The sequence below is a fragment of the Mauremys reevesii genome, linkage group 24, assembly GCF_016161935.1.
Source record: "Mauremys reevesii isolate NIE-2019 linkage group 24, ASM1616193v1, whole genome shotgun sequence".
Classification (NCBI taxonomy): domain Eukaryota; kingdom Metazoa; phylum Chordata; order Testudines; family Geoemydidae; genus Mauremys; species Mauremys reevesii.
The window spans coordinates 4,885,023-4,912,523 of record NC_052646.1 but is presented as its reverse complement, the minus strand read 5'-3'; the positions used below and the strand labels follow the sequence as shown (position 1 = coordinate 4,912,523).

The following is a 27,501-nucleotide window of genomic DNA, read 5'->3' as shown; positions in this document are numbered from 1 at the left end:
GCCTCTCGGGGTTTGATTCTCAGCGCTTCGGCTCCTGCTGCTGGGGCAAGATGGATGCGGGAGATGCCTTTAAGCCTTTGGACCCCTCATGTTCTGGGATTGTGTGGGATCCCCCTGTATCAATTGGAGCAGCCTCAAGGCTGCTCTAACTTATGCTCTGCCCTCTATGGGCTCTGGGAATCAAAGAAGAGCTCACAGCACTCCAGCCACACCCCCTATGCTGGGTGGGCGTGTCCCGCGTGTCCCCTCCAGTCCACATGCAAGATAAGAGCCTACTGCTGCTGCCAATTGATGGGGCAGCTCTTTTAGCTCAGGACCCCCCTACTCCCAGCTGATGCTTACAAAGCGTTCCTGTCCTCGTCACATCCCGAGCCCCTCTCTGCCATCCCTCCCCTCGCTCCCGAAACCTGATCCCCACCCCCCGTCGCTCGACTCATTTCTCACGCTCTCTTCGGGGGCGGGGAGCCCTTTATGGAGACCATATGGTCTGCCCGGGTCCCACTCGCCCTCCCCAAAGGGTTGGGGAATGTGTGTTACTGGCCTCGATGGTCTTTTGGGCCAGATCCAAGCCCCGATCCAAAGCCGGCTGAAGCCAGTGGGAGCTTTTCCACTACCATCCCCAGGGGCCTTCGGATCAGGCCTTTTGGCCCCTCCCTCGCGTGAGCCCGGCAGCCCCAGCATTTCAGAAACACCTAGCAGAACTGCCGGGCGCTGCTGGGGGCTGGGTCATAGAATCACAGACTATCAGGGTTGGGAGGGACCTCAGGAGGTATCTAGCCCAACCCCCTGCTCAAAGCAGGACCAACCCCAACTAAATCATCCCAGCCAGGGCTTTGTCAAGCTGGGCCTTAAAAACCGAGGCATTTGCATCAGGGGCTCCCAGGAGGTGGCAAATTCCCCAAGTGCTCCGGAGAGTGGAGCTCGAAAGCCACCGACAGCTGAGTGACAGGCTGAGCGGGGCCCCGATGCTGGCTCCACACACAACCCTTCCTCCTCCTCCTCAGCCCGGCAGATTGCAGCACCCGCGGCCGCTAAGCCGAGCTGTTCCACCTGTTGCTGGAAATGGTGGGGAAATAGGAGGTTGTGAAATGTGGGGTGCTCGCGCGGCTCCCCTGGGGACGAGGTGTGGGGCGGGAAATGATCCCACCCTGCTCTGACCCTGGCCATGCTCACAGCCACTCCGGCCCCTGCCTCTCCTAGAACCTCCCCAACTCCTGAAATGCAGCCGGAGGCAGGGCAGGAACATGCCTCGGTGTCCACCCCCAGTGCCCCGGCTAGGCCCTACCGTCCCGGCTCTGGGCAAGAGAGGTCATCCCCGGCCTGAGCTGTTGGTTACTCTGCCGAGCGGCAGCCTCACCCCGTCTTGCAGCTTTGAACCTTGTTCTCTCGTCTGCATAAACGGCGGCTAATAAACCGGGGGAGGGGGCAAGTGCAGCCCTGGGGTAACTGCACTGACTGCGGGGCGCTCCTGCCAGCAAGGATTGGCCCGTAGACCAGGAAGGCGACGCCCAGACCCCAAGCCGTACACACAGACCACGTGCTAGCGAGGGACAGGACCCAGTGCCTGACGCTGCGGGGGTGCACTGGGGGGAGGAGGGATTTTTAAAAAGGAGAAAGGAAAAAAACCCCTCCCTTCGAGTCCCAGCTGTGGAAGTGCCCCCCTGCCCCGTGTTTCTAGCAGAGAGTGGAAGCCCCTTCAAATCCCCTCTGTATCCCTCCCTCCGGGAGCCCCCTGCCTGGTGCTACCGTATAAGAGATTCTGCACTCAGCACCCAATGCAGAGCCGCTCCCCCTGGGTCCAGCGCCACCCCCCGAGCTCTGGGTCCAGCTCCAGCGCCCCCCCCCCCCCGAGCTCTGGGTCCAGCTCCCCCTGGCTGCTTGTTCTCCAGCGAAATTACCTCTCCTGGGGCTGAGGTCAGAGGGCATGGGCAGAATTAGCGCAGACCTTCGGCCAGCATCAGCCATTGGCAGCTAAGCCCCCGGTAGATCCCCCCAGCGCTGGGTGGATGGACTCGCTGCCCGGTGCCCATCGGAGACGTCCTGGGGTGGCCTCGGGGCCCACGGGATTGGAATGACCAGCCCAGCTCCAGCTGGAGGGGCTGGCTCCTGGGTTCACTCTGCTCCCAGCCGCGGCTTCGGTTCCTTCCCCTCCCGGGCTCCTGTCCAGCACTAGGGCCGGGGAGCTGAGGCTCTTTCAAGTCTCCAGCTCACACTGGCAGCTGCCTGGGCTGGGGAGGGGAAGGGCACGGCTAGATCAGTGTCATTCACAGTGAGTCAGGGAACCAGAAAGTCCAGCCTCCTGACACGTCCTGACAGCTCCAGGCACCTTCCCCCGCTCCCCGCAGCCAGGCAGGAAGCAGCTTCCTTGGGTGGTTGCTTCGGTAGGAAACAAGAGCTTTTAAAGGAGGTGGCGTGGCCCAGCGGATGGAGCAGGAATGGGGGCCCGGATGCCTGGGTTCTATTCCTAGCTCTGGGAGAAAATGTGGGCTAGAGGTTAATGTGGGGGGACTGGGAGTCAGGACGCCTGGGTTCTATGCCTGACCCTGGGATGGGGAGTGGTGTCTAGTGGTTAGAGCTGGGGGGGCATTGAGAGTCAGAAACCCTGGGTTCTACTCCTGACCTTGGGAGGGGAATGTTGTCTAGTGGGTAGAGTGGAACTAGCAGCTCCTGGACTCCCTTCTCAGCTTTGCCACTGTGTGAACTGGGGCAAGGGATAGCCAGTCCATGCCTCAGTTTCCCCATCTGTACGACAGGGATAATGATGGTGCTTGACTTCTGAGGGTCAGCGACTGCCAACACAGCCCCTCGAAGCATCGATCAGCTGCACAATGAATGTTTATCAAGCCAGAAACCAAATCTCTCCAGTCTTAGGCCAGGTCTACCCAGGCAAAACGCACCTAGAACGGCTGCAGCTGTACCAGTACAGCTGATTTTAATTCTGGCCTAGCTTATTCCACCCCTCCCCTCCCCCCCAGCCCTGGGCAAAATAAGCTATCCCAGTACAAAGTGCAGTTGGGCTGGTATAGCTGCATCGGCTCCTGCCAGCACAGCTCTGCTGCTCAGGGATCTCACCTCTTCATGCACCTGAGTGACAGAGCTGTGCCGGCAGCAGCCCCGGGGACAGACCTGGCCTTAGACATGATGGTGGGAAATGTTACTCACCCATCCAAAGTAACAAAATCCCTCACCCTGGGGGAGCCGACTACTGTGAGGCTCTGACATGCTACCCATAAGTATTTATGGTTAATTACGACCATTGTATTAACACTAACAGGCCAGCACATAAGCCCAGGCCCCTCCCAATTCTCCACCAGGCACTTACACTGTTATTTACAAGCTGTCTGTCTAAGCACATCTGGAGTTTAACTCATCTCCCACCCAAAGCCTTTACCAGGAGCGTATGGACAGCTGTACCAGGGGGTTTGCTGCTGGCCTTTCTCGAAAAGGCACCGCTAGCTGACAACCCTCAGCAGTTCTCGAGGCAGGGACCATTAGCTCCATTTTACAGATAGGGAAACTGAGGCACAGAGTCATGCCTCGACCTGTTCAAAGTCATACAGAGAGTCAAAAGAGGAGCTGGGACTAGAACCCACGTGGACAGGCTACTGGTCCACCAAACTCTAACCACTAGACAAGACTCTCCCAGAGACTGGAAGAGAACCCAGCTGTCCCGACTTTTTGTTGCTTGGCTAAGCATGCCTCCTCAGAACAGGCAGGAGTCCTCACCCACTCTAACCGGTGGATCACAGTCTCCCCAGAGCTGGGAACAGGACCCAGGTGTCCTGGCTCCCGGACCTCACTCCCTTTCCACTCAGCCATTGCTGGTGTGCTGCGAGATGCCATAAAATGGAACCGTCCCTTTCCCAAGAACTGGGTTTCAATGAGTCAGCTGAGCTGATCCGGGTGCTCGGTCTGTGACGGAGGAGGCAGACACTGCTCAGGCCAGTGGGATCTCGCCTTGCCCAGCAGTGCCCTGCTGTTACCCTGATCAGAGCTCCTTTGCAGCACTTCCTGAGATATCTACAGAGCCTCTGCTGCACCCAAGGGCCCTGGGAGAGCATCCAGGTGTGGGGGTGTGATTTGGAGTGAACCTGTCTATTCGCCCAGCTGATCCAGCTGAGGCATGTGCTGCAACAGCTGGATCTGTCACCAGCTGCAAATTAAACAGGAAGAAGAAACTGGGAAAAGGGCTGGAGAGAAGAAGGGTGGAAAACCACCCTGTAGAAACAAATCCGGGGTTGGACACCTGCCCAGCAGCGGGTGTGGCCAGCTAACTCCTCCACCCCCAGCCCGTGGCACTGCGGGCCACTGCAGCCTTGGCAGGACTGTTCGATCGAGACCAGTCCTGGGCCTGATTCTTATTGGCACTAAAGTTCCTTCGCTAGAGCTGAATGAAAACAATTGGGAATTTTTTTCCCCAGAAGGGGGTGGGGAGGAAATCAATTTTCAGCAGAAATTTAAATCCTGAAAGATGCTGATTTGGAAACGCTGCTGTGGTGCCTCATGGGGGTTTAGCATGGGAGCCCCTGGCCCTGGTGCATTATAGTCTGGCCAGGGAGCACACCCCATAAAGAAGAATAAAGGATATGAGGCCACTGAAATACAACTGCAACAACATTTCCAACTTGAAATATTTTGGTTTTCAGGTCTTAGGTCTCCTCTATACACAGATTTTTTACTAGTAATAGCCAGTGTAAATGAGAACCAGGCCCTCTCTCTTGAGACCCATGGGAAGAACCATCTTGGTCTAGCAAAACACAGCTGGAACGTGGATTTTCTTGCATAATAAGCATCACATTGTGGTTAAGGCAGAGGAATGAAAGGCAGGACTCCTAGGTTCTTTGCCTGGCTTGGCCAGTCTGCTGCTGTGTGGCCGGGGGATAGTCATGTCACTGCTCCGTGCCTCAGTTTCCCTGGGAGTAAAATGGGGATCATCCAACCTCTCAAAAGGCCTCAGTTAGAAGCTATAAAGCATCATTACTTTCCCAACACCCATAATGATCCCTGGCCATTCCCTGGCCTCTGTCATTTCAGAAAGTCAGCAAGTTTCTCAACATGTGCGTGTGGGAGAGCCGTATTAGCGTTGCAATGCACAGGCGGGGAAATGGAGGCAGGGAGCAGGCTCCTGGAAGCCAGCATTAGGCTATTCAAACCCCGTAAGGGCCTTTTAACAAGACTCGGTGGGTTTTGGTGGGAAAGGTACAAAAAGTCTTGTTTGATCTGAGAACATTCAGGTCGGGAGACGCCCCGGGTGGGATTCCGGCGCCGTCCCAAAACTCCCACTGACTTCCAGGCAGGCAGGATCTCACTCCTTATCTTTTGGCAGCACAAGCTCATAGTCCTTGTCTTGGGAGACTGTTGCAAGCTACACCCAGGATCAAACCAATCCCAGCCAACACAGCTGCAAACCACCTTTAACTTTCATTCCGCCCATTTGAACTCTTTTTCACCAGTGTTACGCACACGTGCCTGGATGAAGGTGGGGACCTGGTCATGGCAACACAGTGAGTCAGTGGCAGAGTTGGGGATGGAACCCAGGAGTCCTGATTCTCATGCCTTTCCCCTGCCAGAGGCAGGGGTAGAATCCTGGAGTCTTGAGTCCCAGCTCCCTGTTGTAACCACTAGACCCCACTCCCTTCCCAGAGCCAAAGCTTCACTCAGGATCCCTTACGCCCATCCTCCTTGCTCTAACCACAAGGAAAGTGAGGAGTCCTGATTCCTAATCCTCTGCTCCAAGCACTAGACCACATTAAAAAAAAAAGCTTAGTGCCTCAGTTTCCCCTAATAAAATGGGGGAGAATTCTTATCTTTAGGCAGCACTTTTAGATCCTTGCATGAAAAGAACCCCCACTTGCAAAGTCCAATCAGCATTATCATCATCGATGGCAGCTGTTTGTTCCTCTTTATCCATCCCCGCTCTCCCTTAGCCATGAAGGCACAGCACTTCTCCTTCACCCTCCACCGCGCCAAAACTGTTTGGAGCTGCCATTCCCGGCCATTTCCCCGGGGTGCTATAGATCCCAGCCACTTCCCTGATGAAATGCCTCTCCGTGGCATCGGGTCTGATGCTTCCACCTCAGATCATCCGTCCGGAGCAGAAACAAGCGGGCTGTTCCCCTTCTGCACGTGGTGTAGCAGAATTGGTCTGTGTCTCTTTAAATCGTTTTGCATACCAGCTGGGTTCTAGAGCACAGAACAGGAGGAGCGCCACCCTGGGGCTCACACACTATTTAAAGGGGCACTACCTCATTCTTATCCACTACACTGCTCAGCCTTTCGCTGCCCCGGATGGGAAATGCCCTTCACGGATCAGAAGGAAACGACTGAGGATCGAGGCCTGTTAGGCACCCTGCTTACCTGCCTGGTAGCAGCTCGTTAGGCTCTGAGGAGCAGTTCCAGGAAAGGGGCATATAGCCCTGGCTGGCTTTGACATGAGAACGGCTGCGGGCCAGCGTTCCCCTTTGAGGAGCCGATCGCAGGGACGTGTGTGGTTGAGCGCATTGTCTGAACGCTGGGAAGGAGGGGGGGACCCCTGCATTCGCTATTCGGCCAGGACAGAAAGCTCCTTGTGACACAGAAACTAGGTTACTCTGCCCTGGAGCCGTTGGCTGAGAAACAAGGCCCCAGGGAGGTTTAAATTATTCCCATTGTTCTGTGCTGGTCCCGAGCCACAAATGGAGAGTGATGGGGGTGGGGGTGGAGGTTTGGTCCTCAGTGACAGTAGGACCCCTTAAAGGGGGTGGAAGAGGCACCCCAAGAATCCCCCATACACAGGTGGCTTCCCTGACCCGTGTGGAGTTGGCGTTAGGGTTAAATGCCTGCAAGCAGCATCAGGGCTCCTTAAAACCACCGTAACAGAGGCGCACGCCCCCCGAATCAGAACAGACAGTAAGAGGACCAAACGAAGGCCATGCAACCATGGTGAAGCAGCTGAGTAACAGAGGCCACTGGAGGCAAAAGGGCCCCCTTTAAAATTTGGACATCAAATCCCAGCGAGGCTAATAGGTGGGTGCACCAACTCCGGCAGGTTACGTGGAAAAGTACAAGGCAGGCCAAGAAGGAATTTGAGAAGCAACTTTAGACACAAAAGTTAACAATCAGACTTTGTTTTTTTTTAAATACATCAGAAGCAGAAAGCCTGACACATAGGCAGTGCGGCCACTAGATAGGGTAACCAGAGAGCAAGTGTGAAAAATTGGGACGGGGGTGGGAGGTAATAGGAGCCTATATAAGAAAAAGCCCCCAAAATCAGGACTGTCCCTATAAAGTCAGGACATCTGGTCACCCTACCACTAGATGACCAAGGTGTTAAAGGAACACCCAAGCAGGACAAAGCCATTACAGAGAAGGTAAATTGTTTCTTTGCATCTCTCTTCCCTGACGAGGATGTGGGGGAGTTACTCACATCATCAAATTTGTGGCCAACAAATCGGAAGTCCTGTCCCACAGCGATGTGTCAACAGAAGAAGTTTTAGAACATATGGATACATTAAACGCCAATAAGTCACTAGGTCCAGCTGGTGTTCAGCCAGGCGTTCTGAAGGAACTCAAATGTGAAATTGCAGAACTAACTGTGGTACGTAACCTTTCTCTGAAACAAGTCTCTGTACCGGGTGAGTGGAAGGAAGCCAATGTATTGCCAATTTTTAAAAAGGGCTCTGTGGGCCATTCTGGCCATTACGGACCGGTGAGCCTAACTTCAATACCGGGCAAGCTGATAGAAACTACAGTAAAGAACAGAATGATCAGACACACAGATAAACGTGATTTGTTGGGGAAGAGGGAAATCATGTAAAGGGAAATCATGCCTCACCAATCTATTAGAATTCTTTGAGAGAGTCAACAAGCTGGTGGATAAGGATGATCCAGTGGATATACTGTACTTTGACTTTCAGAAAGCCCTCACCAAAGGCCCATAAGAAAACTAAGCAGTCGTGGGATAAGAGGGAAGGTCCTCTCATGGATCAGTGACTGGTTGAAAGATGGGAAACAAAGGGTAGGAATCAATGGTCAGTTTTCACAATGGAGAGAGGTAAACAGCGGGATCCTCTCAAGGGTTGTAATGGGACCAGGGCTGTTCCATATACTCTTAAATGATCTGGAAAAGGGAGTGGAAATGAAGTGGCAAAATTTGCAGCTGATACAAAATTATTCAAGATAGTTTAAGGCCAAAGCTTCTGCATCCCAAACACCCTCAAAAGACTGGGGGTGTTCAGAGTCCAGAACCGCCTGAATCCCTCTCAGATCCACTGCAGGGAGGGAACCCGCAACAGTGACAGGAAACTGCCGCAGAGAGGCAGAAAGGGTTAATGCCCACCCCTCCCGATTCTAGGGGCCTTTTATACTGGCATTACATGATGTAGCGCTACCCGCTAGATGCGCTGCCCCGGGGTTAAGAGGGACCCGCACAAAATGAATGCACACACGGCACTCACTGGGGGACTGGGGTTCTGGGTTCTCTGCACAGGAAGAAATCTCAGCCCCCTAGCGAGAGATTCCTCCCCTTCCCCCCTCCTCCCTGGCTGCCCTTCCCCCCAGGTCAGTGGATCTGCTGCAGCCTGATGCCGGCACCTGCGGGTCTGCAGCTGACCAGCATGGCTTTTCTCTACCTCCCCCCACCCCTGGCTTTAGCTTTCCAACGGGTGGGAAACAGCCGCTTCTTTCCAGGTCTCTAGGCTGGGGATAAAAGCAGCCGGTGCTTTCTCGCTGCCTGCCCAGCCTCCCATGGAGCATAACAGCAGGGGGTTCTTCTCCTGGTTCTCCCCGCCTTCCCCACCAGTGCCAGAGAGAGATGATCTGTCCAGCCCTCTTTATCACCGAGCTAGCAGCACAGCTGTGCACACCCCAAACCCCAGTGGAGCCAGCCACACCGGAGAATTACAGACACTCATCTGGAGGAGATGGAGAGGAGAGACCCGCCCTGTCTGAGCATTGCAGGTAATTCCCAGCCGCTGACCTGTGATTCCCAGAGAAGGCAGCAGCCCCCCAGGTTCCTAGCTACCTGATCAATCTATCACCAAACAAGCTCCTCCATTCCTCCATCTATCCATCCATCCATCTCCCTCCATACCCCTCTATCCATCCATCTGTTTCCCTCCATCCATCCATCTGTGTCCCTTCCTATCCCTCTATCCATCCATCTCCATCAATCCATGTCCCTCTATCCATTCATCCATCTGTATCCATCCATCCATCCGTATCTATCCATCCATATCCTTCCATCCATGCCCCTCTATCCATCCATATCCCTCTATCTATCCATATCCCTCCAGCTGTGGTCTCCTCCATCCTACCCAATGAAGATTACATTGTCTATCTAATAAATATTAGGCCACCGACTCCAATGCAGCGCTGCCTGTTTACACCCGCTAGGGATCTGGCCCCGGTGTCTCCAATGGAGTTATGTCCTTCTACACCAGCTGGGGTTCTGGCCCTACGTTCCCCGCCTAGTAGGTTTTTTCCAGACTAGAGACTGACAGATGAGAAGGCAAAGCTTCTTGGGAGAGGGAGAGGGCGAAAGACAGGAGCGTAGTGTAGTGATCTGAGCTCAGGAGAGGCACCCCAGGATCCTCTGAGTTCTGTCCCTTGGCTCTTGCTTCAACTCCCTGTCTGTGGTCTTGGGGCAAATCACGTCCCCGAGCTGTGCCTCAGTTTCCTCACTGACCAGCCTCCCAGCAGGGGATGCACTGGAGGGGACGTAAAGCGCCGAGGATTGTGTAGACGGCGCTTTAAGAGCTACTGACACCTGCAGTGACACCAAGTGCTGTTGGCAGCGAAGACCTCAGTGAAAAATGGAGAAGGAAGAGAGAGACGAAGGGCTCTGGGTTGTCACTCCGTTAGTCCTGCCATCCGACTGTCCCTCCTTAACCCTCACCCTGCACCGGGCCAAGCCCAGCTCCCAGCCCAGCGTCCCCACACAACCGTTCACCCAACACAAACCACGCAGGGCCAGATCCCCAGCTGCTGCCACTCAGCGTGGCTCCATTGGAGTCAACGGGCCAGATCCCAGCTGCGGCCAAGCGGGATCGCTCCACTGAACTGAATGCAGCAACCCTGATTTACACCAGCTGACTCACTGGCTCTCAGTGCCGAGACTCTTTCGGGGGAGTTTGCATTTGTATCATTCTCTCAGTCCTGGCCCGCCCCGGCACTGCCCTCCCTCCATTCCCATAGGCTCCAATGCTCCACTCGACACCCTGCAGGACAGAGATCCCCAGCCAGCGGTAATCAGTGTCGCCCCATTGGAGTCAGCGGCCCAGCTCGAGTGACTTCAATGGAGTTGGCAGCTTTACGCCAGCTGTTTTCCTCTGCATCTAGTGCATTACCGAGCACAGCGTCGGGCTCCAGAAGAAAACCCTCAGTGCTGGCTGCTTTCTCTCTCTTGAGAACAGCCCCGCTGGGCAGGCGTTATTTCATGCCTTTGCAGTGAATTTATAAGCCACGGACTGTGTTGCCAGCTGACGTTCACCGAGGTGGCTCCACCGAAGTCAACGGAGGCGCTGCGATTTGCACCAGCTGTGGATCAGGCCCGGCGGCCACACAAGCCGATCGGGGAATGGCGCGGGCTTGGCGTGTAAAACACATCGGCGGGTCTAGCTCTGGATTTCCCACCCTGGCGCTGCCGGTGAACTCCCTAGAGAGGCGGGGCCAGAATGCACAACGGAGCCCGGCTTAGCCAAAGGTCCCAGGCGCCTCGTTTCGCTCCCCGATTAACAGCTAACGCGAGCGGTGCCCCTGTTGGGGACGTGCGTGTTTGACCGCCGGGCTCCTCATTGTTTCAGCAGCTGGGATTTTCCTGGAGGAAACCAGGCGCCGACGCTCTTCGCGGCATGAATTCCCCAGCCGGGAAACCCTTTGGAAAAAGCCAGCTGTGGGTTCCCCCCATTATCTGCTGTCTTCAGAAGCTCCCATCCAAACAGCCCCCCTTCCCCCGATCATCATCCCCCAATACAGAACATCACCGTCTTACCTGCCCCTGATTGGCACCTGGGTACTCACAGCTTGTCCTCCATCCTCACCCGAGAGGAGCCCAGATCTCTCCCTCCAACCCCCGCCCAGTCCCCTCCTAGCTCCGATTCCCTGCAGCTCCCGGCGCGAGGAAACCAACCTGCTCGGAACAGGCTGCTCCCTGCGATCTAGAGGAGGAAAATCCCTTCCCAGACCCGCATCCCTCCTCAGCCTGCTGGGGACCCTCCTCGCGTTGCCATAGTTACCGCTTACCTCCCAGCGAGCCAGCTACAGCTGGCGTCCGACTGACACGCACACCCGAACCCAGGCAGCAGCCGAGCAGGAAGAAGCTGCATGCGGCTCCGATTGGGATCCAGTTGAGCTGCTGGGGTCAGTGGAAAGGCTCAGTTCCTCTCCCCCGGGCGGCACGGCCTGGCTGGAGAGAAAGACACGCATCACGAGTCAGTCCTTCCCCGTCCCACCCCCTTGTCTGGAAACCCAGCCGCCCCGCACCCGGTGGCACCCTGGCACTTGTGGGTTTCCCCAGCTTTCACGCGCAGGCCGCAGTCATAAGGCTGAGCGCCCGCCTGGCTTGTCTGTGACCAGGGGTCATGGCATCGCGTGTTGGGACAGATCCCCCAGGCCACGGGTGGCGGGAGGCCGCCCTGCCTGGTGCCTCATGGGCCTGATCCTGGTGTTGCTCTGCTGTGACTCCATCGACATCAGTGGGGTTACTCCTGATCGACACCGGGACCAGCCCCCCCACCCCACCCCCAGCCTGACCTCTCCCAGGCTAAGCAGGTGCCAAGCCCCAGCAGCTCAGCGCAATGGGGCCCTGCTCCGCACGCAGCCACTGAGCCCCGTGCACATCGCAACCACGCTGACCCGGTAGCGCTCGGCACTGGCACCCCCGTAGTGTTTTGCACCCATTTTGCATGAGCCGCGAGGCCCTGCGCTGCTTTCGTTTGCCCCAGTGTAACTCAGGAATAGCAAAGCCAGGGGAGCGCGCGAGCACAGGATCGGGCCCTTTACATGTTTGTTGGGTTAGTTATCCATCTTCGGCAATCTGGGGCCCGATCCTGTCCCTGCTGACCTCAGACAGGTTGGCCTTTGGTTGCAATAGGTGCTGAGACGGTGAAGTGCCACGCGGAAGGTGCCCACCGTTTTGCAGGATCAGGCGGCAGAGGGCAGGGAGTGTGATTTGATTGGGGAAGGGAGCTGAGATGGGGCCTCTGGACTGTTGGTTCCAATAAAGTCCAGCATGGCAGCGACCAGCCAGGGCGGTTATTATCTGTATTGCCGCGCCAGGCGCTGTACAGACACAAACCAAAGAGACAGCCCCTGCCGCAAGGAGCTTGCAATCCAAGCGAGGCTATTACCCGTATTGCCAGGGTCCCTCCGTGCTGCAGGCTGTACAAACACCTCCCAAAGCGGCTGTCCTCGCCCCAAACACCTTGCAGCGTAAGGAAGAGAGCTGAGGGGCCTCGTGTGCCAGCTGGGGGCAGTTCGCACTGCCCCTGGCCGGACTCTGCCTGCTTTGGCTAGAGAAGACTTCAGCTTTCACCCAGTTAAGGCCTGTACCGTAGCCCTCTGTCCATGCAGTTAAAGAGCATAACTCTGGCCCCCCCGGATGAGTCCTGCTAACTCCACTTCTGCTTGTGCAAAGATCCCCCCCGAAAGCCTCCGTGGAGGAAGTTATTTTTCGCTTCCCTTCCTTTAGAAAACAAAAGAACACCGCAAAGCTCGTGCATCGTTGCGGGCACAGACTTGCTGCCGCGCTCTGCCCCAGAGGTGGCTGCATGTCAGTGGCAAGCGGAGCAAAACCTGCACCTGCTTCGGGCCGTGGAGAGCAATGACAGGTGACGAGAAGGAAAGGCGCTCAGATGGGAGAGCGAACCGCAGCAGATGGCATTTAGACAGGCACCCTCGCTTCCTGTCTAGAGCGGTTGTAGTGCCTCGTCGGGCACGAGGCTGGGTTAGACACATCCGGCCTGAGTCATTGCTGTTCTTCTTCTCAGAACAAAAGGAGAAGCTGGCAGCAGTGGTTCCCCCACTGCCATGTACCTTTTAACGCACCCACCGGCGGCCGCACAAGCACACATCCCTATTTCAGTAGCACCAATGCTGCTTTAACATGCAGGCTTCCAAGACCGAGCTGTCGCCACTTCTTGTCCTCGGTGAGGTGCTCAAATTAGATGCGGCAGTAACAGGGGCCATAAACGTACAATGGATGGACAGATAATAGCTTAGGAACCCAGTGGGTAGGGAAGTATATGCCTTGGCCTTCAGCGTCCGAGCCCTTTACATTTCAGAGAGGCAGCTACCGCGGGTTCCCTCCTGGAGCAGCCCACGCACCCCGTGCTCTGCCTCCCATGGAGATTGTGGGTTTTTTTTTGTCCTGTCTCCGTTTCATCCAAAATAAAAAGCAGACTGAACGTACCTGCCTGCCCTGACGGCGTGTGTGGAAACGCATGACGGTCTAGATAGCTCCCTTCAGCCTGAGGGATCCCATGGCACTCTGTGGTCTGTATAGCATCGTATCTTGTGGATCCGGATAACCAATTTAGGATCAGATGACCCTAGCGTGATGGGTCTTTCGATCCAGGGTATTGGGGGGGCGCAGCTCTGCTAAACAGAGGATAAACTGGCTGTGCAGTTGCATGTGTCTCACAGACTAAGACTGCGAGGGCAGAGCAGGGACCATCTTTTTGTTCAATGTTTGTACAGCGCCTGGCACATGACTGGGCCTCCTAGGTGCTACCACAATACAAGTAATCAACGATGATGATAATAACAACAGTCTCCGTCACTGAAATGCAGCCACCTCTGGCCTGGAACGTGGCAGCTGTCTGAACAGCGCACAGTAACACCGCCCAAAAGTCTAAGAAAGTACATGAAAAACAATTTAGGAATTTAGGAGTGTGGCAAGGATTTCACAAGCTGGTCAGGCGGCCCCGGGGAATCTTTTATAACCACAAATGGTCTGGACTTTTGCTCTTCATCACTGAAAACAGTGCCTGGGAGCTGGGGCTATGATTCACCACTGACTCAGAGGGAAGCATGTGCTATCTGCTGAATCACTCTCCAGCACCGACCTGCTTCTGAGAGATCCTCCATGCAAAGTGAACTAGCCTAGTTCTTGTGGCCTGATCCGAGGGCCGTCACAACACTTTTTAACAGACAGAGAGAGAGACTCTTTTCCACTCCAAAACTTGCATATTCTGCAGTTATTTGCTCTCACATTCAGAACCTCAGGCCTGCTGCTTATTCATACTAAGGCCCATCCTGCCAAGCCCAAGTGTTACAAAAAATCCTAAGCCAGGCCTCCAAAAACCCATGGAATTGGCTTTAAAAACCCCTTGAGATTTTATACATCTGGAGTTCTTTTTATTTGTTGTCTGGCTTTTGCACGGGTCACGTTTTCAAGCTTTCCTCTGCAACCACGAGAGCTAGGAACTTACTTTTCTCACTAAATGCACACCTGGAGTCACACAACTCCAGGAACTGGGGTCTGCAGCAAGACACCAAATATCGTGAGAGTCGCGGTGAAACCCTGGGAGTTGGCAATGCCGGCAGCTGAGGGGCGAGGGAGGGGTGTCCCTTCACACCACTCTGGCAGTGCAAAGGAGCTGCAGTGTGAACCAGGACTGGGCCCAAGGTGCTGCCAGGAGAATAGTCCCAAGAGCCATGCAGCCCCATTCCCCTCTCCCTCCCGTCAGAGCCGGCCTGGCTCTCCACTGCCTGGCACCTTGTGCCTTCACTCACACCAGTGCAACACGAGAGAAACACGCGAGCCCTTTGATCCGGCAGCGTTTCACACCTGCTTCGCATCCGTGCAAGCAGCAGCATCATGGAGAATCAGGCCCTGCCGATTTATGCTGGTGCTAGTGACAGGCTCCCCCGCGGGAGGCTTGGCGACACGCCTGTGGCTTCCCCCTAGGGTGACCAGTCAGCAAATGTGAAAAATCTATAAGAAAAAGACCGACTGTCCCTATAAAATCGGGACATCTGGTCACCCTACTTCCCCCTTCATTTAATAACAGCAAAGTGAGAAAGAATGCAGCAGCCACCGGAAAGAGCCTTCTCCCACACAGCAGGTTAGCGGTGGGGAGATGCGATCCACCATCCCCTGTTGGGGCCAGCCATGCACGCAGGATCACGAGGGGCAGCCACAGGCAGGAAACTGACGAAGCAGCGTGGAGATCAGAGCCGAGTGGAGTGGCTGGGTGCGAACGCCCACTGGAGTCTGTGGGGAGTCTTCCCGTGGATTTCAGCGGGACTGTTAGGGCTGACGTCCCAAAGGAACGGACCGTGGTGTCAAAGGGGTGACGGGACATAGAACCTCATCAGAACACAGACGCCACCAGAACGGATCAGCCCCAAAGCCCACCTAGCCCAGGATCCTCCCTCTGACAGTGGCTAGCACCAGTTGTTACAGGGGGGATGTAAAACCAAGGTTACCACCTAGCTGGTATTTGACTGGCCTGGCTGGGGTTTTTTGGGGCTTTTTTTTATGGATTTGCCACTTGCCAGAAAAATAATTTAATCTGTCGGTTTGTTTTTTACGTGAGCCTAAAGATTTGCACGATTATCACAGCACACGGGGATCGCTAACGTGTGTCCAGCTAAAGATGGTGCCGCGTTCCCACTTGCCCAGTTTAAGCGATAACAGATCAAAACGGGGGAAAATACGGCAGTTGTCTGCCCGCCACCACGCAAGAGCCCCGCGCGTGTGAGAAAGTCACGGGGGAGCGAGGGGACAGCGATGTATGAGCTGGATGTGTTCGCTCTCAAGCGACTCTAAGTGGCTGTTGAAGGGGAGGCTCTGGAGTTACTTGGGGGTTGGGTTGTGGGGGGCTGGCTTCGTGCAGGGGATGGGTGCTGGGTGGTTTTGCATTTCAGAAGTGGTAACCCTTTGTAAAGCCCTGCAGGAGCAGATGCTGGATAATTCGCCCTCTCCCCCGCCACCCATAGGTCTCACCTTCATCTCTATCAGAGCTCGGCTCAAGGCCTAAAGCAGGAGGTTTAACATCCCTTCTAAATTCTTGTCATTAATTCTGACCATCTCCTTTAGGTGGCGAGTTCAAATCCAGGCCGGGTTGGGGGCGACAGCCTGTGCACAGTGAGTTTGCTTGTTCTCAGCCTTCGCTGGAGGGTCTGAGTCACAACCCGTCCCCATCATCACGAGGGGCCCCTTGTTGGCAGGCAGCAGAGAGGCCAGGGATGGACTGGGCCATGGAGCCTGACCTCCCCTGCTTGCTCCTAGGAGGGAAGAAGGAGCGAAGCGCCCCAGGCTGCTAGCAAGCTGAGCCGCCCAGCAGTGCAGGCACGGGGCTCACCCCTCGCTTCAGGTCCCGCCACACTCCTGCTCTGTATCACTTGTACCTTGGGTGCACACTCTGACTACAGCCCAGGGTGGGAAGTGACACTGAAACCCGCCTGTGCAGAGCTCATTTCGTCTTTCTAGTCAGCGTGTTGGAATTGCGTCTGTAGCACTGCCTGGCCCATGGCTGCTCAATGCACGGTGCACGAGTGGGTTTGCACAGCTGCTACTCAGTGCACCACTGCCTTGTGCACGGCTGCTCTTGACACGGTGCACAAGTGGGTTTGCACAGTTGCTACTCATGGCATGACTGCTTTATGCCCGCTGCTTCTTGGAAGGTGCACAGATGCTACTCCGTGCATCCGCGCTCTGCATGATGCACAAGCAGCTACGACAAGATCACTGCTTTATGCACGCGGCAGCTTTTGCACAACAGCTACATGGTGCACCAGTATTTGCACAGGGCTGCTTGCTGTATGGCTTGCTGCACAGCACAGCTGCCTCTACATTGTTGCGGTTTTTTCACTGTCCTTCCTCAAGGCCGGGAGCTCATCATCAGCCTGACAAGCAGCAACACTCTCCGGCCACAGGGAGGTCCTTGTGCAAACATCTCCTGTGACCAAGAAACCACACGCTGGGGTAGCATCTATGCAGATGGGGACAGAACAATTTTGCATGCCGGGGGGATGAGGGGGGCTCTAAAACTGGGATTGTGCATTGCAAGTGGCATCCATTCCTACTCCCTCGGGTCCCTGATCTAGAAGGAGATGGGTGAAATCCCCCCCGGGACGCTCCACAGCTGTGATCATCAGCATAGTTGCATTTCTAGCTTAGCTCTTATCAGCCCTGGCTCTCAGAGCACTTCATGAAGATGAGTCACTATCACTGTCCCCTCTTTTACAGATGGGAAACTGAGGCACAGCGAGGCAACGTGGCGGCAGGTCAGTGGCAGAGCTGGGAACAGAACCTGGGTCTGCAGGGTGCCAGGTCCGCACCCTACCCTTCAGCCAACCCTGCCCCCTGTGAGACTGCCGCTCCCCGGCTGCATGGGATCGAGACCCGGCTGCTGAAGGGGACTGAATGTTCTTCCCTTCCTCAAGTTGTCTTCGCTGGCAGCTGTGGATGGGGGGGGAGGGAGGAAACCAAGGATACTTGGCTGCAGCTCAAGAACAGAGGCAGAGTACAAGGGGCCTCCTGCCAGAGATTCAGAAAGGGGCGGGAGGCTGGAGAGGCCAGAGAACGTCCCAGCTTCCCGGAGAAAGAGCTCCAGACGGAGCTGGATGGTCCCCAGGGGCTGCAGGCCCAACAGAGGCGGAGCTGGCACTGAAAGGCAATGCAACGCCTCCTGCACTGGGAGGAGGCACAATGGCCCCGATCCCCCAGCGGCTGGGGATGTGATGTCCTGCCAGGGGACTAGAACCAACCCGCCGACCGCCAGCTGCTGCCATCATGTGTCCTGCTCCCAGGGAAGCCCCAGCTGTGAAATGGGCCCTATTGAAAGCCCTTTATTCTGCATAGATTTGCCCGTCTCGAGCCTCCACTCACCATAGAGCCCACTGCACTTTACAAACCTCAAATGAGCCTTGTGGCATCCCTGTGACTTAGCCCCATTCCACAGATAGGGAAACTGAGGTGCAGGGAGAGGATGTCCCTTGCCCAAGGTCACACAGAGCCAGAGTTAGCACATGTGAATCCAGCCTGATTGCCACTCTCCTGCTCCAACCACCAGTTACAGAACTGGGGAGAGAACCCAGGAGTCCTGACCCCCCTAATCCCTCACTCTCACCACTAGACTACACTGCCTCCTGAAGGCTTGAATTGAACTCAGGAGTCCTGGCTCCCACTCCCACCTGCTCTAACCACAAGAAACCCCCTCCCATCCCAGAGCTGAGAATAGAACCCAGGAGTCCCAGCTCCCAGGCCCCTGCTCGGTTCTGTGGGAATTAGAGGTTTGCTCCTCCTCCCACCAGGGCTGATCTCACACAGTGAGGGTCCTTTTAAAGGCTGGAGGAGTCAGAATGGCTGGTTCCCACGGTGCTGTGGGGCTTAACCTACCTTGATCTCATGCACTAAGGAGCTTGTGCCTCATGCCTGCCCAGTCCGTGATCCGCCTTGTTTGCAAAGCTTCTAAAGCCACCCGTGGACACCAAACAGCAGGGAGAACTCGTACCTGAGCCGAAGCCCATTGAAGCGAAGACACTGACTCCCAGTGTCCTGCCTCAATCACTGAACGCAGCCCCCGCCCAGGGCTGGGGCTAGAACCCAGGAGTCCTGACTCCCAGCCCGACTCCCATGAGCCGACCGCTACCGAACAAACCCTACACAGAGCAGGGACGAGGCCCCAGGAATCCTGACTCCCTGTCCCCTGGTAGACCTCCCCACCCAGCCTTTCTCCTGCAGCTTTTCTCTGCCCGGGGCAGAGAGAGCTCGTTCCCACGCTGGGCAGTCAGCGAAAGGAACGATTGAACCAGCTGTGGAGAACAACCTCCTCTCTCAGCCCCTTACCCAGCCACGTATTTTGGTGTCTGCCCGGCTGCTGATCTGCTTAGAAAAGCTGAAAAACTCAGCAGCTGCAGCTCACATGGGATTGGATTCACAGTGAAGTCAAGTCAGAATGTTGGGCTCTGGGGCTGCATTTCACGCATTCCTGGGGGCCGGGAGGATGTTCAGAGCCAGGTTCACGACCGGCCCCATCGGTGGAGGGAGCAGCAGGCCTGCAAGTACAGATCCAGATCCGGATCCCAGCTCCAGGGTGGATTGGATCTGGAGGCAGGTCCCGCTTGAAGGGGGCATGTGACCGCTGAGGGGCTGCCAGGCCAATTGATTAGCCAGTGGTGGGAGCTTTCATGCAGGGCAGTGAAATGTTAAGTGAGGCAGTTAACTTGCCAAGCAATGGCGTGTGCTGTTGGAGTGACCCTAAGTACTGACCCCTCTCAGAGTAATGCGCAGGCAAAGCGAGCCTCAATGAGCAGCTTTGTAATGCTGCGGGGGTGAGGAAAGGGCTACTTGTGTAAGTTGCTTAAGGCGCCGTCAGGAGTATTTGCAAAGTCCAATCAGCTGCAGGACTCCTGAGTTCTGTTCTTAACTCTGGGGAACATGAGACTGTGCCTAGTAGTTAGAGCCGGGGCGAGGCGGGCATTGGGAGTCAGGACTCCTGGGTTCTCATCTCACCTCCGTAAGGCAGGATTGGCTAGTGGTTAGAATGAGGCGGGGACAGGGACTCAGTTTGATATTGCAACAAATCTGTAGACACCTCAGCCAAGTTGTAGAGGTTACCAGGCCAGTCACTGTGGCTTTTATAGCAGCAGCAGCTAGTCTAAAATTCAAATCCTCCAGCTCCAAAACCCAGGATTTTTGCACGTGAGCTAAAGGAGAATCCTTACTAGCTCGTAGCAGTATAAGGCTTATGACACACAGTCAAACAGCTCTGATTCCACCCAGCAGAAGGCAGGCAGTGTCTCTCTCTCTTCCACACATAGCTGGCTCACTATACAACATGTCAATTGAACGATTCTGGCAAACACGGGGCAGGGGAAAGACATTGCTGTTTACCGATTCTCCCCCAACTCAGATGCCTGTAACTTTGGCTTAAAACTCACGGCAGCTTCAGACTCTGGTGCTGTTAGTTTGTAGTCAGGGGCCACGGCTGAACAGTAAATACCGGGCGTGACTGAAGTCTGCTAATCTGCTTTATTTAGACCCACTTGTAATTTCCAGGCACCCCTGTTTCCCTGTACGCACTGGCATATTTGAGATAAAGCCCCCGTATCTTACCGCTGGCACTTGTCAGGGTGCTTGCACAATAAGTAGCTTGGGCCCAATCCTTGCCCTGCTGAAGTTAACACGGGGGGGAAATCCCATTGACTTCAGCGGAAGCAGGCGAGCAGAGCTCAGTGTATCATATCTTATCAGCCCCTCTTAAAGGCAGCTGAAATTCCTGCTGCCAAGGACTGCCATGCACAACCCACCTCCTAAGTGTTGTTCTGCGAGCAAATTGGGGAAGATGGGATACAGTCAATCCAACGTTTCAGTCTTCTTTAATAAGCAAGCCCAAGGGGGGGGATGGGACAGCGTAATAATCCCCTGGCCCCAAGGGAGGGGGAGAGGGGCTAAATGGACCCCTGAGGTCCCTTCCAACCCTGATATTCTATGATTCTATGATCAGCAGTGGGGATCGAACCTGGGACTTCTGGTTCTAAAAGGAGGAGCTGCTATTGTCTGCAGGAAAAGACCCCACTGTTAGCCACAGAGGCAGAAAACTCATCAAGCCTGGGTGGGTTACAATTGCAAAATACACCGGCCAACCCGTGCCTGCAGCTGGGCCCCTCCATAAAGGGGTCTGCTCTGCAATGACAGGGGAGAACAAGAGCCGTCCTTGAGCTTTGGCCAATCGGGCTCATTCCTTTAGTGCCTCAAGAGGGATTTAGAGACCTGTCTGAGGGAACCTAGACAGCAGACTCTGGCCAGTAGGAACCGGAGTGTTTCAGAGGAAACACCAGCACTTCACTGCCGTGGGCCTGCTCTCCACATAAACGTGTTGGCAGCCGTGCTCGTGTGACAAAAATCACTCCCCTGACGGACCCAGCCGTGCCAGCAGAAGCCCCAGTGTAGGTGCAAAAAGGTCCCTTTGCCGGGACAGCTTGTTCCGTCTGGGGAACTGATACAAGCGTCAAATATACACACGTATCCTCCCCTGGCCCTCATCACCTCACAGTGGCAATAGAAACAAGGAGGAGACAAGCTAGATACAGGCCCAGAGCCTCAAAAAGGTATTTCGGCACCTGGCTCCCATTGAAATCAGGGTCACCCAGGGACTCTGTGGCAGAGCGAGGAAGGAAATCTAAGTCCCTGTGCAACACCCTAGCCACTAGACCACCCTTTGTTGTTATTTTAAAGTCCTGGGGGCAAATCCTGCCCCACTGAAGCCAAACCTCTCGTTGATTTTAATGGAACCAGGATTTCACCCCGGTTGGGTCCCCCTTTTTGACTGCCATTCTCACAGCCAGGGACAGCTCCTGGGGCAACCCAACGTGCAGGCAGGTTTAACTACTGTGAAGATCTTCCCGGGCTGCCATCGGAATTAAAGGACCCATTTTGGGGTTCTGGCGAGAGAAGCCAAAGCCTGAGCTTTCTATCCTGCTGTCTGGATGATGATACAATCACGTCATCTCCGTACTCCCAGGGCCCCCATTCACTGTATGTCTCAGCGCCCCTCAGGCATTGATGGATTTCTCCTCCCAGCACTCAGTATCGTCAGGATTGTCAACCCCATTGCACCGAGAGGAAACAAGACCTGAAGCGGTGACTTGCCCAGGGACACACAAGGTGTCGGTAGCAGAGGCAGGGGCTCCTGGGTCACACTACACTGCCTTAGCCCAAGCATCCGTCTTCCCTCTGGTGATCTCGCAGCCTTTTTACAAAGGAGGGTAAAGATTCCTATCGGCACTGGGTCACCTCGGGCAAGTCGCCGCCTGTCTCTGTGCCTCAGTTTCCCCATCTGCCAAACAGGGAGAACGATCCTGACCCCGCCCACATCAGGCTGTAGGGAGGATGAGCAGCTCCGTGAATGCCAAGTACTATTCTTTTCAACTCCAGCACAGAGAACTGAAGATAACATGGCTGAGGCCACTGAGGAAATCAGTGGCAGGGCGAGTAACAAAATCCAAGCAGCCTGACATCTGATCTTCTCCTCTGTGCACTGGGACATCCACAGAGCTCCCCATGAAACAGAAGCCCCTTTTCCCCCACTCTCTCCTTAGTCAATCATGCAACATCTGTAAATCTGACTGTAAAAAGTCCCAGAGTGTGACTGCTAACGGCTCCCCCCCGCCTCATGCTTTGGAAAGCTGCAGGGAATGTTGTTTGTCACTTACGCTGCCGTGGTGCGGGCCCGGTTTCCTCTGGCGCCCTCTCTGCATGGCCGCTCCCGCAGCTCACTGTCCACGAGGGTAGCCCCAGAACCCGTTTGCACAGCAGCTCCGCAGCACGGTGCCCAGCCAAGCAGATTGCTAACGGGTTTTAAGGCTGCTGATTGCCCGGCTCTGCCTCATTCCACCCCAGCCTCGTTAGCGCTGGAGCATTAGTGCCGCTGCATTAGCTGGCGAGCGGCTGCCAGCAGAGCACCGCCTGGTACTTCAAACCCGGGCTGCTGAAAGAACCAAACACTTTCGCAACTTCCCAGCGCAAGAAACACTCCAGGGGTTAGACTTGCTGCTGCGAGCCATGCCTGCCTCAAGCGACCCAGCCCCCGACTTCAGAGTCCCGGCCAGGATTGACGGAGTTTCTGATGGGGGCCCTGAAGCGAGACCACTAGACACCTCTGGACTCAGCTCACCTCTTTGGACCTGCTGCATACAATCCCCCCGCCCCCCAACCTGTGGATCTGTTGCTCTGTCGTCCAGCACCCTGCACCGTCCCGTGCACTGGTGCAAAGTAGGTCTTACCTGCTACTTACTCAGATGTTCACCGCATACACACCCGGCGACATTAGATACAAATCTCAAATGCTCTTGCTGGAGGGCTGCAATGGGATGCTACTTGTATTCTTAGAATCCAGAACAACCACACACCCGAAACAAACAGAGAGAGAGACAAAGCCGGCTGCTCCCTGAGGTCGAGGCCCAATGCCCCCAGCTTGTTCTAGATCCAGCCTTACTGCTGCTAGATCCCGCATGTCACTGCAGACCCCCCCCCTGGCATAGGGGTGGGGGACCCTTGCATAGGGGGTGTCATGGATCCACAAGGCATGCTAGACCTCTGACCTTTATACAGTCTCTGGCAATGTATCCCTTCAGTGCTAGGGCCTAGGCCTCCACTTTTTGCAAGGGGCCCCCCTGACTCCTCCGAGACTGGGTCTCTGGCTTTAGCATTCCTGTTTCTCACGGTGGCTCCGAAAAACGCATGAACCTCCAGCTGGAAACTTACCTCTCTTGGGAGTCATACAAGCAGCCGATGTTTTGCAGAGAGGCAGCGCAGCCTTTGCAGAACAACCCAGAACTGGAGGGTCCCTTAGGATAGATTGGAATAGCAAAGCAAGCCCGTGCTGGCAGCATCGCCTGCTTCTCGCCCGCAGCCAGGTTTCCACCAGGGTAGGAGTTTACTGAAGCCAGGCAGCTTGCCCTCCAAGCTTTGTTTCACGCTGCAGTCACGCAACAGAACAAAATGTTCCTTCCTTGTCATCGTCGTTTTGAAACACCCTTTTGCATCCAAGTTCCTGTGATTTCCTTAACCGTGTCCCAAAACGTTTTAAAATCCAAACAAAACGTTTCAATTCGGTTGAAATGAAATGTTTCAGTCGACCCCCCCCCCCAATGAAATTTATTTGCCACTATTTTGATTCGCTCGTAGTTTTGAAGTTTTTCATTTCACGCCCAATCCAAAATGCTGCCTTGTCTGACATGTTAAATAGCTAACAAACCGAAAAGGCCGGTATTGGCCCAGTTCTGTGTGGAACCCGGGATTTGTTGGTAATCTTGGGAGTTGTTCAAGTTACCGTAAAATCATTTTCTAAAATGTACCGCTAGGAATGCGCTCCTTCTGCCGGCTGGGCAGTTTAAGCTCATGGTACCAAGGCAGAGATGAAAAAAAAAACAGTACTAGTAAAAATTGGTCAAGTCCTTTACACAGATGAAGCTGTAAATGAAATCCAGGGTCATTTCCCTGGCTGAAAATTGGACGGAAACATAGGAATCCATCCCAGGCTAGTGGCCACAATCTCTTGTGGTCCCTCCTAACCCTGATTCTAGGATCCGAGTAACCACTGCGTCAGAGGAAAGTGCAAGGTCTCCCCCTACTGGGCAAAAACAAGGAGGAGTCCGGTGGCACCTTAAAGATTATACCAGATGTATTTGGGTGCTGTATAAGCCAGGGATCCCCAACGTGATTCCCGCGGGTGCCATGGCGCCTATGTACTGGCTGGCGGATGAGCATCCGCCAAAATGCCACCAACAAGCAGCGTCATCCAGAGGCGTTGCCACAGCATTTCGGTGGCGACGCCTCTGGATGATGCTTGCCAGCGGCGACGCCTATTGATGTTGCCGCTTGTCGGCGGCATTTTGGCGGATGCTCATCCTCTGCCATGGTCCTCTGTGGCTCGTGGTCTGGCACCCGCCAGACAAAAATGGTTGGGGACCACTGGTATAAGCTTTCGTGGGTAAAAACCCCACTTCTTCAGGTGTCACGGCTACGTGACACCCTACTGGACAGTTATGGGATAATCTGCCCACAGAGAAAATTTCTTCTTAACCTTAACCCTAACCCTAGGTGCCTGAATACCTCCAAGGAGCTGGGCCTGAGAAATCGGATCATGGTCCAGAAGAGAAGGGGTCATAGCCTAGCCATGATTTCAGTAGGACTTTACATGAGTAATTAAATACCTACATACTATGACGCTGAACGCTTTACCAAATTTCACAGCGAGATTAACTAAAAAAATCTCAAGATTTTCCCCCAAAGTGTTTAAAAAAACCCAACCCCAGTGAATCAGGCTAGTCAAAGCAGAACATAACTGATGGAGCCAGACTCAGTGCAGAGTCAGTATCAGATTGAAAAAAAAAGCGATTTGTTAAACTGAAAATTGGAGGAAAAAGCCTGCGGGAATCTATTGTAAGGAAGTTCAGCATTACAGGGTCTGTTACAGGAGGGGGTGGGTGAGGTTCTGTGGCCTGCGGTGTGCAGGAGGCCAGACTAGATGATCACCATGGTCCCTTCTGGCCTCAAAGTCTGTAGGTCTAACATCAGAGTTGTACCTGGTGTTTTATTAGCAGTACGTTGAGGATGCAAATTCCAGCCTCTTGGCACCAGACGGCCACGTCTCCAGGAACCAATTGTCTGCCAGGAGTCCATCGTCTGCTGGAGGTTTTTTTGCTCTGCCTAGGGTGGGTGCTGCTTTTGGCTTTCAGACTCTAACACTGAGAAGCCGGCAAAGGAGCGTGTGCCAGTGGAAAGTCACAGATGTGTGCTGAACATGTCGCGGGTGGGTGGGTGAATTCAAATGTATTCCCCTCTCCGCTCCGGTTATCCAAAAGCACAGCCTTTTGAAGCTGTATCCCAAAGCGAGGTCCTTTGTCAAGATCAGACCCAAACTGTACAAAGCAGGGACTCCTTGATGCTTTAACGGCTGTGCTTGTTCTGAGCAAAAGATGTTATGAACCACAGGATGGGGGTCTGAAGGACTGTTTGTCTGCCAGAGACCTTAGTGGAGTTGGGGTGATCCTGGGTAAGCTCATTGGCCTGTGTGTAGAGTTTTAATCTGTTTGCTCTGTGATGCTTTCACTTTAGGAAGAAACGTGCTTGCTTATAGTAATGTATACCTGTGGGCAGTTGGGCTGTTTATAGCCTCTGAGAAGAAAGCAAAGCCAGGCTGGCTTGCTGGGGAATTTACAGAATAATCGGGGAGCTGAGCAGCCTGGAAACACGCCAGTCGGGATGGAGAGAGATGTGGGTCTCTATGTAAGGGAGGTGACAGCTGAGGAGCCCGGAGCCCAGCGCGGGTGCCCATGCTGGATCACGGGGAGGGGATTAACAAGTGCAGTTGCCCTAAGCTGTGACAACCAAAGGGTTACTCCACTACCCTCTTTGTGGGGATTTGTTAGAGGTACCCCCTGCATGACAACCGGCAGCTGAAATAACGAGAGGACACCAGCTGGTGTATTGATTTGGGGGAAAAAAACATTGTAATGTTTCCACTTAACAATACAAGGCCTTGCCAGATCCACCTACAGCAACCAAACCTTAACAGCGACAAAGCCAGGATGGCCCCTGCAGAACAGGGATTGGCACCCGGCAGAGTGGATGGAGGTGGGTGACACTGAAGGGAGGTGGTGGGGCAGAGGACAGGTGCTGTAGAGGGTACAAGCCGTGGCCAATGGTAGCGTCTCCAGGAGAATAAGATCGATAGATACTGGGATTGGGGTGGTTTTATTTTAGTGTTGGATTTTAGTACCAAAAAAAAAGGTAACACTTTGCAATACAGCACTGACTGGACAACTCTACGCTGACTCCACTCTGCGCTGCCCTGGGCTCCCCCACCCAGCTACAATGGAGGGGTGTGCACAGGTTTCCGCAAACATTGAGCGCAACAGGGCAAATGGACTGGATGGATCTTGCTGGCCGTCTTGATCCATCCTGGGCTCAGACAGGGGCCACGGCTGAACAGTAAATACCCAGCGTGACTGAAGTCTGCTAATCTGCTTTATTTAGATCCACTTGTAATTTCCGAGCACCCCTGTCGCCCTGTACACGCAGCCTTAAAGGCTGCCTTGGTGAGGGCTGGTGTTGACATCTGGTCCCAGGCTTGTAACAAGCACATTCCAAAACCGTCTCTCTTTCCATTTCCCTGATCACTCTGTCCTTGGTCTCTGAACTGGATCCTGTGCTACCAAGCTCTCTAAACAGGGCTCCTCGGGCCTCTCCCGTTCTGATTAAGCTCAACCAATCAGTATCACCCTCTAAGGCATGACTTGGCTGCCTTTGGAAGAAGAAAAAGAAGTGTCATTGACTAACAACAGTACAGTACGAGAACTAAACCCAGCAGTCTCTCCCCTGGCTATCGCAGTGCAGCAACTGGTGTGGGGGGGTGGCAGTTAAGCAGAGGAAATGGGACAAAAGGAGAGAGTTTAAGATAATGCCCCCATGCAATTAAACAGAATCGGAAGCTGACCCAGAGCTGTCAGTGAGAATCAGGCCCACTGGGTGAAATGCACCAAGGTCCCTTTTTCGCAGGGCTCGTAAGTTACAGTTCCATCCACTTGAAGGCCACTTTCCACTGGGAGAGCGACGTAAAAGGGCCTTAGTGTGTATGAGAAACAGGCCTGATGATTTGATCCTCCTCCTCAAGGATCCTGAGCCTGAACCAAAGCTCACTGCTGTCAGCGTGAGACCCACTGACTTCAAGTGAGCTTTGCCATAGGGTCTAAGTGCAGTGGTACTGCATGGTTCTGAGAGCAACACGGCCCCTGGGGAACGCCAGTCAGCGTTTCAGCTCTGATGCTTTACAGCTGCTAGTCCTCTATAAAAAGCTTTAGCAAAATTAATAATAATAATAAAAACTTTAGAGAGCTACTAATCTCTCTCTCTCTCTCTTTTTTTTTGCTAACCACAAATCTCGATCTCCGGTTTTAGTTTTTTAAAAAACATAAGCTGAAAAAGCTATTTTTTTTTATAGAAGTAGATTTTTTCTTTAAAAAAAATCAAAGCATCTTTTAGCATTTTGAATGTAAAATTTCTGCTGT

General features: G+C 54.3%; 1 protein-coding gene across 5 annotated transcripts in view; it reads right to left on the bottom strand.

Annotated features, from left to right (window-relative positions):
• The window catches only part of SEMA4A (semaphorin 4A), a 42,632-nt gene extending 19,259 nt beyond the window's left edge, over positions 1-23,373 (bottom strand). Inside the window, exons 1-2 of one of the 5 annotated variants that reach the window (XM_039513030.1) lie at positions 23,195-23,373; positions 11,221-11,383 (exon numbers count right to left, since the gene is read on the bottom strand). The gene's annotated coding sequence lies outside the window, so the exon portion shown is untranslated. Of the gene's footprint in view, positions 1-1,898; positions 2,233-10,076; positions 10,100-11,220; positions 11,384-12,040; positions 12,139-22,143; positions 22,298-23,194 lie in introns of those variants that run through there. The other 4 variants (XM_039513031.1, XM_039513032.1, XM_039513033.1 and 1 more) reach the window with 4 other exon arrangements.
• Positions 23,374-27,501: the final 4,128 nt, after the last annotated feature.